The sequence below is a fragment of the Somniosus microcephalus genome, chromosome 3 (assembly GCF_052327205.1).
Source record: "Somniosus microcephalus isolate GS21.2 chromosome 3, FLI_Smic_1.0, whole genome shotgun sequence".
Classification (NCBI taxonomy): Eukaryota; Metazoa; Chordata; class Chondrichthyes; order Squaliformes; family Somniosidae; genus Somniosus; species Somniosus microcephalus.
Genome location: NC_140989.1, coordinates 11,889,432 through 11,903,867, shown reverse-complemented (window position 1 = coordinate 11,903,867; position 14,436 = coordinate 11,889,432).

Genomic DNA, 14,436 nt, shown 5'->3' with positions numbered 1-14,436 from the left:
TGGGAGTGCTGCACTGTCGGAGGGGCAGTACTGAGGGAGTGCTGCACTGTCGGAGGGGCAGTACTGAGGGAACGCTGCACTGTGGAAGGGGCAGTACTGAGGGAGCGCTGCACTGTCGGAGGGGCAGTACTGAGGGAGTGCTGCACTTTGGGAGGGGCAGCACTGAGGGAGTGCTGCACTGTCGGGGCAGTACTGAGGGATTGTTGCACTGTAGGAGGGGCAGTTCTGAGGGAGCGCTGCACTGTCGGAGGGGCAGTACTGACGGAGTGCTACACTGTCGGAGGGGCAGTACTGATAGAGTGCTGCACTGTCGGAGGGGCAGTACTGAGGGAGTGCTGCACTGTCGGAGGGGCTGTACTGAGGGAGCGCTGCACTGTCGGAGGGGCAGTACTGAGGGAGTGCTGCACTGTCGGAGGGGCAGTACTAAGGGAGCACTGCACTGTCAGAGGAGCAGTACTGAGGGAGCGCTCCACTGTCGGAGGGGCAGTACTGAGGGAGTGCTGCACTGTCGGAGGGGCAGTACTGAGGGAGCGCTGCACTGTCGGAGGGGCAGTACTGAGGGAGCGCTACACTATCGGAGGGGCAGTACTGAGGAAGTGCTGCACTGTCGGAGGGGCAGTACTGAGGGAGTGCTGCACTGTTGGGGCTGTACTGAGGGAGCACTGCACTGTTGGAGGAGCAGTACTGAGGGAGTGCTGCACTGTCAGAGGGGCAGCACTGAGGGAGTGCTGCACTGTCGGGGCAGTACTGAGGGATTGCTGCACTGTAGGAGGGGCAGATCTGAGGGAGCGCTGCACTGTCGGAGGGGCAGTACTGAGGGAACGCTGCACTGTCGGAGAGGCAGTACTGAGGGAGCGCTGCACTGTCAGAGGGGCAGTACTGAGGGAACGCTGCACTGTCGGAGGGGCAGTACTGAGGGAGCGCTGCACTGTCGGAGGGGCAGTACTGAGGGAGTGCTGCACTTTCGGAGGGGCAGCACTGAGGGAGTGCTGCACTGTCGGGGCAGTTCTGAGGGATTGCTGCACTGTAGGAGGGGCAGTTCTGAGGGAGCGCTGCACTGTCGCAGGGGCAGTACTGAGGGAGTGCTACACTGTCGGAGGGGCAGTACTGAGGGAGTGCTGCACTGTCGGAGGGGCAGTACAGAGGGAGTGCTGCACTGTCGGAGGGGCTGTACTGAGGGAGCGCTGCACTGTCGGAGTGGCAGTACTGAGGGAGTGCTGCACTGTCGGAGGGGCAGTACTGAGGGAGCGCTGCACTGTCAGAGGAGCAGTACCGAGGGAGCGCTCCACTGTCGGAGGGGCAGTACTGAGGGAGTGCTGCACTGTCGGAGGGGCAGTACTGAGGGAGCGCTGCACTGTCGGAGGGGCAGTACTGAGGGAGCGCTACACTATCGGAGGGGCAATACTGAGGGAGTGCTGCACTGTCGGAGGGGCAGTACTGAGGGAGTGCTGCACTGTCGGGGCAGCACTGAGGGAGCACTGCACTGTTGGAGGAGCAGTACTGAGGGAGTGCTGCACTGTCGGAGGGGCAGCACTGAGGGAGTGCTGCACTGTCGGGGCAGTACTGAGAGATTGCTGCACTGTAGGAGCGGCAGTTCTGAGGGAGCGCTGCACTGTCGGAGGGGCAGTACTGAGGGAGTGCTGCACTGTCGGAGGGGCAGTACTGAGGGAGTGCTGCACTGTCGGGGCACTACTGAGGGAGCACTGCACTGTTGGAGGAGCAGCACTGAGGGAGTGCTGCACTGTCGGAGGGGCAGCACTGAGGGAGCGCCGCACTGTCGGAGGGGCAGTACTGAGGGAGCGCTACACTATCGGAGGGGCAGTGCTGAGGGAGTGCTGCACTGTCGGAGGGGCAGTACTGAGGGAGTGCTGCACTGTCGGAGGGGCAGCACTGAGTGAGTGCTGCACTGTCGGGGCAGTGCTGAGGGATTGCTGCACTGTAGGAGGGGCAGTTCTGAGGGAGCGCTGCACTGTCGGAGGGGCAGTACTGAGGGAGCGCTGCACCGTCGGAGGGGCAGTACTGTGGGAGTGCTGCACTGTCGGAGGGGCAGTACTGAGGGAGTGCTGCACTGTCGGAGGGGCTGTACTGAGGGAGCGCTGCACTGTCGGAGGGGCAGTACTGCGGGAGCGCTGCACTGTCGGAGGGGCAGTACTGAGGGAGCGCTGCACTGTCAGAGGGGCAGTACTGAGGGAACGCTGCACTGTGGAAGGGGCAGTACTGAGGGAGCGCTGCACTGTCGGAGGGGCAGTACTGAGGGAGTGCTGCACTTTGGGAGGGGCAGCACTGAGGGAGTGCTGCACTGTTGGGGCAGTACTGAGGGATTGTTGCACTGTAGGAGGGCCAGTTCTGAGGGAGCGCTGCACTGTCGGAGGGGCAGTACTGACGGAGTGCTACACTGTCGGAGGGGCAGTACTGATAGAGTGCTGCACTGTCGGAGGGGCAGTACTGAGGGAGTGCTGCACTGTCGGAGGGGCTGTACTGAGGGAGCGCTGCACTGTCGGAGGGGCAGTACTGAGGGAGTGCTGCACTGTCGGAGGGGCAGTACTGAGGGAGCGCTGCACTGTCAGAGGAGCAGTACTGAGGGAGCGCTCCACTGTCGGAGGGGCAGTACTGAGGGAGTGCTGCACTGTCGGAGGGGCAGTACTGAGGGAGCGCTGCACTGTCGGAGGGGCAGTACTGAGGGAGCGCTACACTATCGGAGGAGCAGTACTGAGGAAGTGCTGCACTGTCGGAGGGGCAGTACTGAGGGAGTGCTGCACTGTTGGGGCTGTACTGAGGGAGCACTGCACTGTTGGAGGAGCAGTACTGAGGGAGTGCTGCAATGTCGGAGGGGCAGCACTGAGGGAGTGCTGCACTGTCGGGGCAGTACTGAGGGATTGCTGCACTGTAGGAGGGGCAGTTCTGAGGGAGCGCTGCACTGTCGGAGGGGCAGTACTGAGGGAACGCTGCACTGTCGGAGGGGCAGTACTGAGGGAGTGCTGCACTGTCGGAGGGGCAGTACTGAGGGAGCGCTGCACTGTCAGAGGGGCAGTACTGAGGGAGCGCTCCACTGTCGGAGGGGCAGTACTGAGGGAGTGCTGCACTGTCGGAGGGGCAGTACTGAGGGAGCGCTGCACTGTTGGAGGGGCAGTACTGGGGGAGCGCTACACTATCGGAGGGGCAGTACTGATGGAGTGCTGCACTGTCGGAGGGGCAGTACTGAGGGAGTGCTGCACTGTCGGGGCAGTACTGAGGTAGCACTGCACTGTTGAAGGATCAGTACTGAGGGAGTGCTGCACTGTCGGAGGGGCAGCACTGAGGGAGCGCTGTACTGTCGGGGCAGTACTGAGGGATTGCTGCACTGTAGGAGGGGCAGTTCTGAGGGAGCGCTGCACTGTCGGAGGGGCAGTACTGAGGGAGTGCTGCACTGTCGGAGGGGCAGTACTGAGGGAGTGCTGCACTGTCGGAGGGGCTGTACTGAGGGAGCGCTGCACTGTCGGAGGGGCAGTACTGAGGGAGTGCTGCACTGTCGGAGGGGCAGTACTGAGGGAGCGCTGCACTCTCAGAGGGGCAGTACTGAGGGAGTGCTGCACTTTCGGAGGGGCAGCACTGAGGGATTGCTGCACTGTCGGGGCAGTAATGAGGGATTGCTGCACTGTAGGAGGGGCAGTTCTGAGGGAGCGCTGCACTGTCGGAGGGGCAGTACTGAGGGAGTGCTGCACTGTCGGAGGGGCAGTACTGAGGGAGTGCTGCACTGTCGGAGGGGCTGTACTGAGGGAGCGCTGCACTGTCGGAGGGGCAGTACTGAGGGAGTGCTGCACTGTCGGAGGGGCAGTACTGAGGGAGTGCTGCACTGTCGGAGGGGCAGTACTGAGGGAGCGCTGCACTGTCAGAGGAGCAGTACTGAGGGAGCGCTCCACTGTCGGAGGGGCAGTACTGAGGGAGTGCTGCACTGTCGGAGGGGCAGTACTGAGGGAGCGCTGCACTGTCGGAGGGGCAGTACGGAGGGAGCACTACACTATCGGAGCGGCAGTACTGAAGGAGTGCTGCACTGTCGGAGGGGCAGTACTGAGGGAGTGCTGCACTGTCGGGGCAGTACTGAGGGAGCACTGCACTGTTGGAGGAGCAGGTCTGAGGGAGTGCTGCACTGTTGGAGGGGCAGCACTGAGGGAGTGCTGCACTGTCGGGCAGAACTGAGGGATTGCTGCACTGTAGGAGGGGCAGTTCTGAGGGAGCGCTGCACTGTCGGAGGGGCAGTACTGAGGGAGTGCTGCACTGTCGGAGGGGCAGTACTGAGGGAGTGCTGCACTGTCGGAGGGGCAGTACTGAGGGAGTGCTGCACTGTCGGAGGGGCTGTACTGAGGGAGCGCTGCACTGTTGGAGGGGCAGTACTGAGGGAGTACTGCACTGTCGGAGGAGCAGTACTGAGGGAGCGCTGCACTGTCAGAGGGGCAGTGCTGAGGGAACGCTGCACTGTCGGGGCAGTACTGAGGGAGCACTGCACTGTTGGAGGAGCAGTACTGAGGGAGTGCTGCACTGTCGGAGGGGCAGCACTGAGGGTGTGCTGCACTGTCGGGGCAGTACTGAAGTATTGCTGCACTATAGGAGGGGCAGTTCTGAGGGAGCGCTGCACTGTCGGAGGGGCAACACTGAGGGAGTGCTGCACTGTCGGAGTGGCAGTACCGAGGGAGTGCTGCATTGTCGGAGGGGCAGTGCTGAGGGAGTGCTGCACTGTCGGAGGGGCTGTACTGAGGGAGCGCTGCACTGTCGGGGGGGCAGTACTGAGGGAGTGCTGCCATGTCGGAGGGGCAGTACTGAGGGAGCGCTGCACTGTCAGAGGGGCAGTACTGAGGGAACGCTGCACTGTCGGATGGGCAGTACTGAGGGAGCGCTGCACTGTCGGAGGGGCAGTACTGAGGGAGTGCTGCACTCTCGGAGGGGCAGCACTGAGGGAGTGCTGCACTGTCGGGGCAGTACTGAGGGATTGCTGCACTGTAGGAGGGGCATTTCTGAGGGAGCGCTGCACTGTCGCACGGGCAGTACTGAGGGAGTGCTACACTGTCGGAGGGGCAGTACTGAGGGAGTGCAGCACTGTCGGAGGGGCAGTACTGAGGGGGTGCTGCACTGTCGGAGGGGCTGTACTGAGGGAGCGCTGCACTGTCGGAGGGGCAGTACTGAGGGAGTGCTGCACTGTCGGAGGGGCAGTACTGAGGGAGCGCTGCACTGTCTGGGGAGCAGTACTGAGGGAGCGCTCCACTGTCGGAGGGGCAGTACTGAGGGAGTGCTGCACTGTCGGAGGGGCAGTACTGAGGGAGCGCTGCACTGTCGGAGGGGCAGTACTGAGGGAGCGCTACACTATCGGAGGGGCAGTACTGAGGGAGTGCTGCACTGTCGGAGGGGCAGTACTGAGGGAGTGCTGCACTGTCGGAGGGGCAGCACTGAGGGAGTGCTGCACTGTCGGGGCAGTACTGAGAGATTGCTGCACTGTAGAAGGGGCAGTTCTGAGGGAGCGCTGCACTGTCGGAGGGGCAGTACTGAGGGAGTGCTGCACTGTCGGGGCACTACTGAGGGAGCATTGCACTGTTGGAGGAGCAGTACTGAGGGAGTGCTGCACTGTCGGAGGGGCAGTACTGAGGGAGCGCTACACTATCGGAGGGGCAGTACTGAGGGAGTGCTGCACTGTCGGAGAGGCAGTACTGAGGGAGTGCTGCACTGTCAGGGCAGTACTGAGGGAGCACTGCAGTGTTGGAGGAGCAGTGCTGAGGGAGTGCTGCACTGTCGGAGGGGCAGTACTGTGGGAGTGCTGCACTCTCGGAGGGGCAGTACTGAGGGAGTGCTGCACTGTCGGAGGGGCTGTACTGAGGGAGCGCTGCACTGTCGGAGGGGCAGTACTGAGGGAGTGCTACACTGTCGGAGGGGCAGTACTGAGGGAGTGCAGCACTGTCGGAGGGGCAGTACTGAGGGGGTGCTGCACTGTCGGAGGGGCTGTACTGAGGGAGCGCTGCACTGTCGGAGGGGCAGTACTGAGGGAGTGCTGCACTGTCGGAGGGGCAGTACTGAGGGAGCGCTGCACTGTCTGGGGAGCAGTACTGAGGGAGCGCTCCACTGTCGGAGGGGCAGTACTGAGGGAGTGCTGCACTGTCGGAGGGGCAGTACTGAGGGAGCGCTGCACTGTCGGAGGGGCAGTACTGAGGGAGCGCTACACTATCGGAGGGGCAGTACTGAGGGAGTGCTGCACTGTCGGAGGGGCAGTACTGAGGGAGTGCTGCACTGTCGGAGGGGCAGCACTGAGGGAGTGCTGCACTGTCGGGGCAGTACTGAGAGATTGCTGCACTGTAGAAGGGGCAGTTCTGAGGGAGCGCTGCACTGTCGGAGGGGCAGTACTGAGGGAGTGCTGCACTGTCGGGGCACTACTGAGGGAGCATTGCACTGTTGGAGGAGCAGTACTGAGGGAGTGCTGCACTGTCGGAGGGGCAGTACTGAGGGAGCGCTACACTATCGGAGGGGCAGTACTGAGGGAGTGCTGCACTGTCGGAGAGGCAGTACTGAGGGAGTGCTGCACTGTCAGGGCAGTACTGAGGGAGCACTGCAGTGTTGGAGGAGCAGTGCTGAGGGAGTGCTGCACTGTCGGAGGGGCAGTACTGTGGGAGTGCTGCACTCTCGGAGGGGCAGTACTGAGGGAGTGCTGCACTGTCGGAGGGGCTGTACTGAGGGAGCGCTGCACTGTCGGAGGGGCAGTACTGAGGGAGTGCTGCACTGTCGGAGGGGCAGTACTGAGGTAGCGCTGCACTGTCAGAGGGGCAGTACTGAGGGAACGCTGCACTGTCGAAGGGGCAGTACTGAGGGAGCGCTGCACTGTCGGAGGGGCAGTACTGAGGGAGTACTGCACTTTGGGATGGGCAGCACTGAGGGAGTGCTGCACTGTCGGGGCAGTACTGAGGGATTATTGCACTGTAGGAGGGACAGTTCTGAGGGAGTGCTGCACTGTCGGAGGGGCAGTACTGAGGGAGTGCTACACTGTCGGAGGGCAGTACTGAGGGAGTGCTGCACTGTCGGAGGGGCAGTACTGAGGGAGCGCTGCACTGTCGGAGGGGCTGTACTGAGGGAGCGTTGCACTATCGGAGGGGCAGTACTGAGGGAGTGCTGCACTGTCGGAGGGGCAGTACTGAGGGAGCACTGCACTGTCAGAGGAGCAGTACTGAGGGAGCGCTCCACTGTCGGAGGGGCAGTACTGAGGGAGTGCTGCACTGTCGGAGGGGCAGTACTGAGGGAGCGCTGCACTGTTGGAGGGGCAGTACTGAGGGAGCACTACACTATCGGAGGGGCGGTACTGAGGGGGTGCTGCACTGTCGGAGGAGCAGTACTGAGGGAGTGCTGCACTGTCGGATGGGCAGTCCTGAGGGAGCGCCGCACTGTCAGAGGGGCAGTACTGAGGGAACGCTGCACTGTTGGAGGGGCAGTACTGAGGGAGCACTGCACTGTCGGAGGGGCAGTACTGAGGGAGTGCTGCACTTTCGGAGGGGCAGCACTGAGGGAGTGCTGCACTGTCGGGGCAGTACTGAGGGATTGCTGCACTGTAGGAGGGGCAGTTCTGAGGGAGCGCTGCACTGTCGGAGGGGCAGTACTGAGGGAGTGCTACACTGTCGGAGGGGCAGTACTGAGGGAGTGCTGCACTGTTGGAGGGGCAGTACTGAGGGAGTGCTGCACTGTCGGAGGGGCTGTACTGAGGGAGCGCTGCACTGTCGGAGGGGCAGTACTGAGGGAGTGCTGCACTGTCGGAGGGGCAGTACTGAGGGAGTGCTGTATTTTCGGAGGGGCAGTACTGAGGGAGTGCTGCACTGTCGGAGGGGCAGTACTGAGGGAGTGCTGCACTGTCGGATGGGCAGTACTGAGGGAGTGCTGCACTGTCGGAGGGGCAATACTGAGGGAGTGCTGCACTGTCAGAGGGGCAGTGTTTCGCATGAGACATTAAACCGAGGCCTCGTCTACTCTCTCAGGTTGGATGTAAAAGATCCCATAGAACTATTCGAAGAAGAGCAGGGGAGTTCTCCCCGATGTCCTGGCCAATATTTATCCCTCAACCAACATCACTAAAACAGATGATCTGGTCATTGTTGTTTGTGGGATCTGGCTGTGCGCATATTGGCTGCCATGTTTCCCACATTACAACAGTGATGACACTCCAAAAAGTACTTCATTGCCTGTAAAGCGCTTTGGGACATCCAGTGGTTGTGAAAGTCGCTCTAGAAATGCATGACGTTTTTTTCTTTTAACAATTTCTTCAGATCTTCAGCATCTTAAAAACACTCAACTTGTTCCAGGCACGCATCTTGAAATTAATCCCCTGGTTTCTAAGGACCCAGAGACTGCCAATGCCTTTGAACCTGGCTCCACCTGCTGCAGCCTGCGTTTCCCACCACCTACCGCCAGGGGGCGCTGCCGCAGCCCGCGCTTCCTACAATTCACCGCCGGGGGGCGCTGCTGCAGCCTGCGCTTCCTTCAATTCACTGCCGGGTGAGCGCTGTTGCAGCCTGCGCATCCTACAATTCACCGCCAGGGGACGCTGCTGCAGCCTGCGCTTCCTTCAATTCACCGCTGGGTGGGCGCTGTTGCAGCCTGCGCTTCCTACAATTCACCGCCAGGGGACGCTGCTGCAGCCTGCGCTTCCTACAATTCACCGCCGGGGGGCGCTGTTGCAGCCTGCGCTTCCAACAATTCACCGCCAGGGGGCGCTGCCGCAGCCTGCGCTTCCCACCACCTACCGCCAGGGGACGATGCTGCAGTTTGCGCTTCCTACAATTCACCGCCGGGGGGCGCTGTTGCAGCCTGCGCTTCCTACAATTCACCGCCGGGGGCGCTGTTGCAGCCTGCGCTTCCTACAATTCACCGCCAGGGGACGCTGCTGCAGCCTGCGCTTCCTACAATTCACCGCCGGGGGCGCTGTTGCAGCCTGCGCTTCCGGCAATTCACCGCCGGGGGCGCTGTTGCAGCCTGCGCTTCCTTCAATTCACCGCCGGGTGGGCGCTGTTGCAGCCTGCGCGTCCTACAATTCACCGCCAGGGGACGCTGCTGCAGCTTGCGCGTCCTACAATTCACCACCAGGGGGCGCTGTTGCAGCCTGTTCGTCCTACAAGTCACCGCCAGGGGGCGCTACGAGCGCATCCTGCCAGAAAATCCTTCACATAAAATTCAGCCTCTCGCTCCCCAACTTAGCTTCAGTTCCAGGCGACAGCCTAATTTCTCAACATTCAGCTGCCAGTTTTAATATATGTAACACCTCTTCAATTTAATACAGAATTGAATAAACGGCAAGGTACACGCAAAAGAAAGCCTTTTATTCACGACCACCGGACGTCCCAAAGCGCTTTACAACCAATGAAGTACTTTTTGAAGTGTAATCACTGTTGTAATGTTGGAAACACGGCAGCCAATTTGCGCACAGCAAGCTCCCACAAACAGCAATGTGATAATGACCAGATAATCTGTTTTAGTGATGTAGATTGAGAGATAAATATTGTCCAGGACACCGGGGAGAACTCCCCTGCTCGTCTTCAAATTAGTGCCGTGGGATCTTTTACGTCCACCTCAGAGAGCAGACGGGGCCTCGGTTTAACATCTCATCCGAAAGACGGCACCTCGACAGTGCAGCACCCCCTCAGCACTGCACTGGGGTGTCAGCCTAGGTTTTGTGCTCAAGTCTCTGGAGTGGGCTTTGAACCCACAGCCTTCTGACTCGGAGGTGAGAGTGCTGCCCACTGAGCCACGGCTAACAAAAGAAATGCAAAGGCGCAGGGTTCTAAATTTAATTGTCTTGCCTGTGGCCTAATTTCCTGATGCATTTCATATCGAACAGAATAACTTAACTGGTGACAATTCAAAACTTCTGGGAACCCAAAGCAGGTCCTGGGTCCCCAGAGCTTGGCCACAGCGGACACCTTCAGCACTTTAAACAGGCTCACAACACAGAAACAGGCCCTTCGGCCCAACCAGTCTGTGCTGGCATTTACCCTCCACACGAACAGCATCCTAATCCCAGGCACCCTTCCACTTCCCATATCCCTTTATTCCCCTCTGTTTATAAAGCCCAGGATCTCGTAGGGATATGGGAGAAAGAGCGGGGGGAGGGAGACTGACTGGATTGCTGTTCAAAAGAGCCGGCGCAGACTCGATGGGCCGAATGGCCTCCTTCTGTGCTGTACTATTCTATGATTCTTTTCCTTCAACCAAACATCTAATCTGTTCTTAAATATTGACCTGCGTCAATCACTAACTCCGCAGTGAGTTGCACAGCCTCACGACCCTCTGTGTAAAAAGGCTTCTCCCGCTCTCTGTCCTAAATCTCTTACATTTAATCTTGTGTCTATGGGCCCTCATTCTGGATCCCTCAACCATTGGAAGCAGTCTGTTTCTATCCACTCTGTCCCGTCCATTAATCATTTTAAACACCTCTGTCAAATCATCCTGTAATTTCCTCTGTTCCAATGAAAACAGCTCCCATTTTTCAAGTCTTTGTGTTTGTGGTTCCTCACACCAGGCAGCCTCCTGGTGAATCTTCTGTGTCCCCTGTCCAAAGCCTCAACATCCTTCCCATAGTGTGGAGCCCAAAGCTGCACAGTGTGCATTGTGGCTCCTTATCCAATGTCTTCGGAAAATCCCCCTTATCGATTGTCCAGCGGTTTTTTTTGGCCAATCCGCTTTCGGCAGCGAGATTGGGCTGGGAATCCGGGGAAGGTCCTCTTCCACCGAGGAACCCCCTCTGCCGACTCCTTTGCCTCTCTTCTCATGAATCCGTCATTTATCCGTTCCCTGCCTTCAGCCCTGCTCCTGCTTCCCTTTCCCTGTGTCTGCCTCTGAATCTGAAGCAGCCGAACGCGAAGCAAAATTGTTCTCATTATTGGGGAAGCCGGGGGCGAAGAGCCGAGCCAAATCGGGAAGTGGGAACTGGGTACTGGGAATACCTGGGAATACCTGTTAAAACCCAGTGTGACGTGCTCCAGTGTGACGCGCTCCAGTGTGACGCACTCCAGTGTGACGCGCTCCAGTGTGACGCGCTCCAGTGTGACGTGCTCCAGTGTGACGTGCTCCAGTGTGACGCACTCCAGTGTGACGCGCTCCAGTGTGACGCGCTCCAGTGTGACGCGCTCCAGTGTGACGTGCTCCAGTGTGACGCGCTCCAGTGTGACACGCTCCAGTGTGATGCGCTCCAGTGTGACGCGCTCCAGTGTGACGCGCTCCAGTGTGACGCGCTCCAGTGTGACGCGCTCCAGTGTGATGTGCTCCAGTGTGACGCGCTCCAGTGTGACGCGCTCCAGTCTGATGCGCTCCAGTGTGACGCGCTCCAGTGTGACATGCTCCAGTCTGACGCGCTCCAGTGTGATGCACTCCAGTGTGACATGCTCCAGTCTGACGCGCTCCAGTGTGACGCGCGCCAGTGTGACGCGCTCCAGTGTGACATGCTCCAGTGTGACGCAATCCAGTGTGACGCGCTCCAGTGTGATACACTGCAGTGTGACGGGCTCCAGTGTGACGCGCTCCAGTGTGACATGCTCCAGTGTGACACGCTACAGTGTGACGTGCTCCAGTGTGACGTGCTCCAGTGTGACGCGCTCCAGTGTGATGCGCTCCAGTGTGACATGCTCCAGTATGATGCGCTCCAGTGTGACGCACTCCAGTGTGACGCGCTCCAGTGTGACACACTCCAGTGTGATGGCCTCCAGTGTGATGGGCTCCAGTGTGTTGCGCTCCAGTGTGACACACTCCAGTGTGACGCGCTCCAGTGTGATGCGCTCCAGTGTGACGTGCTCCAGTGTGACGCACTCCAATGTGATGCGCTCCAGTGTGACACACTGCAGTGTGATGGGCTCCAGTGTGACGCGCTCCAGTGTGACATGCTCCAGTGTGACACGCTCCAGTGTGACGTGCTCCAGTGTGACGTGCTCCAGTGTGATGCGCTCCAGTGTGACGCACTCCAGTGTGATGCGCTCCAGTGTGACATGCTCCAGTATGACGCACTCCAGTGTGGCGCGCTCCAGTGTGACACACTCCAGTGTGATGGGCTCCAGTGTGACACACTCCAGTGTGACATGCTCCAGTGTGACGCGCTCCAGTGTGACGTGCTCCAGTGTGACGCGCTCCAGTGTGACGTGCTCCAGTGTGACGTGCTCCAGTGTGACGCGCTCCAGTGTGACCCGCTCCAGTGTGATGCGCTCCAGTGTGACGTGCTCCAGCGTGACACACTCCAGTGTGACGGGCTCCAGTGTGACACACTCCAGTGTGACGTGCTCCAGTGTGACGCACTCCAGTGTGACGTGCTCCAGTGTGACATGCTCCAGTGTGACGCGCTCCAGTGTGATGCACTCCAGTGTGACATGCTCCAGTATGACGTGCTCCAGTGTGACGTGCTCCAGTGTGACACGCTCCAGTGTGATGCGCTCCAGTGTGACGCTCTCCAGTGTGACGCGCTCCAGTGTGACGTGCTCCAGTGTGACGTGCTCCAGTGTGACGTGCTCCAGTGTGACACGCTCCAGTGTGATGCGCTCCAGTGTGACGCGCTCCAGTGTGACGCGCTCCAGTGTGACGCACTCCAGTGTGACGCGCTCCAGTCTGACGCGCTCCAGTGTGACGCGCTCCAGTGTGACATGCTCCAGTGTGACGCGCTCCAGTGTGACGCGCTCCAGTGTGACATGCTCCAGTGTGACGCAATTCAGTGTGACGCGCTCCAGTGTGACACACTGCAGTGTGACGGGCTCCAGTGTGACGCGCTCCAGTGTGACATGCTCCAGTGTGACACGCTACAGTGTGACGTGCTCCAGTGTGACGTGCTCCAGTGTGACGCGCTCCAGTGTGACGCGCTCCAGTGTGATGCGCTCCAGTGTGACATGCTCCAGTATGACGCGCTCCAGTGTGACGCGCTCCAGTGTGACATGCTCCAGTGTGACGCGCTCCAGTGTGACATGCTCCAGTGTGACGCACTCCAGTGTGACACGCTCCAGTGTGACACACTCCAGTGTGATGGGCTCCAGTGTGTTGCGCTCCAGTGTGACACACTCCAGTGTGACGCGCTCCATTGTGATGCACTCCAGTGTGACGTGCTCCAGTGTGATGCGCTCCAGTGTGACATGCTCCAGTGTGACATGCTCCAGTGTGACGCACTCCAATGTGACGCGCTCCGGTGTGACACACTGCAGTGTGACGGGCTCCAGTGTGACGCGCTCCAGTGTGACATGCTCCAGTGTGACACGCTCCAGTGTGACGTGCTCCAGTGTGACGTGCTCCAGTGTGACGCGCTCCAGTGTGATACACTCCAGTGTGACGGGCTCCAGTGTGACGCGCTCCAGTGTGGCATGCTCCAGTGTGACACGCTACAGTGTGACGTGCTCCAGTGTGACGTGCTCCAGTGTGACGCGCTCCAGTGTGATGCGCTCCAGTGTGACATGCTCCAGTATGATGCGCTCCAGTGTGACGCACTCCTGTGTGACGCGCTCCAGTGTGACACACTCCAGTGTGATGGGCTCCAGTGTGTTGCGCTCCAGTGTGACACACTCCAGTGTGACGCGCTCCAGTGTGATGCGCTCCAGTGTGACGTGCTCCAGTGTGACGTGCTCCAGTGTGACGCACTCCAATGTGTTGCGCTCCAGTGTGACACACTGCAGTGTGATGGGCTCCAGTGTGACGCGCTCCAGTGTGACATGCTCCAGTGTGACACGCTCCAGTGTGACATGCTCCAGTGTGACGTGCTCCAGTGTAACGTGCTCCAGTGTGACACACTCCAGTGTGACGTGCTCCAGTGTGACGTGCTCCAGTGTGACGCGCTCCAGTGTGACCCGCTCCAGTGTGATGCGCTCCAGTGTGACGTGCTCCAGCGTGACACACTCCAGTGTGACGGGCTCCAGTGTGACACACTCCAGTGTGACGTGCTCCAGTGTGACGCACTCCAGTGTGACGTGCTCCAGTGTGACATGCTCCAGTGTGACGCGCTCCAGTGTGATGCACTCCAGTGTGACATGCTCCAGTATGACGTGCTCCAGTGTGACGTGCTCCAGTGTGACACGCTCCAGTGTGATGCGCTCCAGTGTGACGCTCTCCAGTGTGACGCGCTCCAGTGTGACGTGCTCCAGTGTGACGTGCTCCAGTGTGACGTGCTCCAGTGTGACACGCTCCAGTGTGATGCGCTCCAGTGTGACGCGCTCCAGTGTGACGCGCTCCAGTGTGACGCACTCCAGTGTGACGCGCTCCAGTCTGACGCGCTCCACTGTGACGCGCTCCAGTGTGACATGCTCCAGTGTGACGCGCTCCAGTGTGACGCGCTCCAGTGTGACATGCTCCAGTGTGACGCAATTCAGTGTGACGCGCTCCAGTGTGACACACTGCAGTGTGACGGGCTCCAGTGTGACGCGCTCCAGTGTGACATGCTCCAGTGTGACACGCTACAGTGTGACGTGCTACAGTGTGACGTGC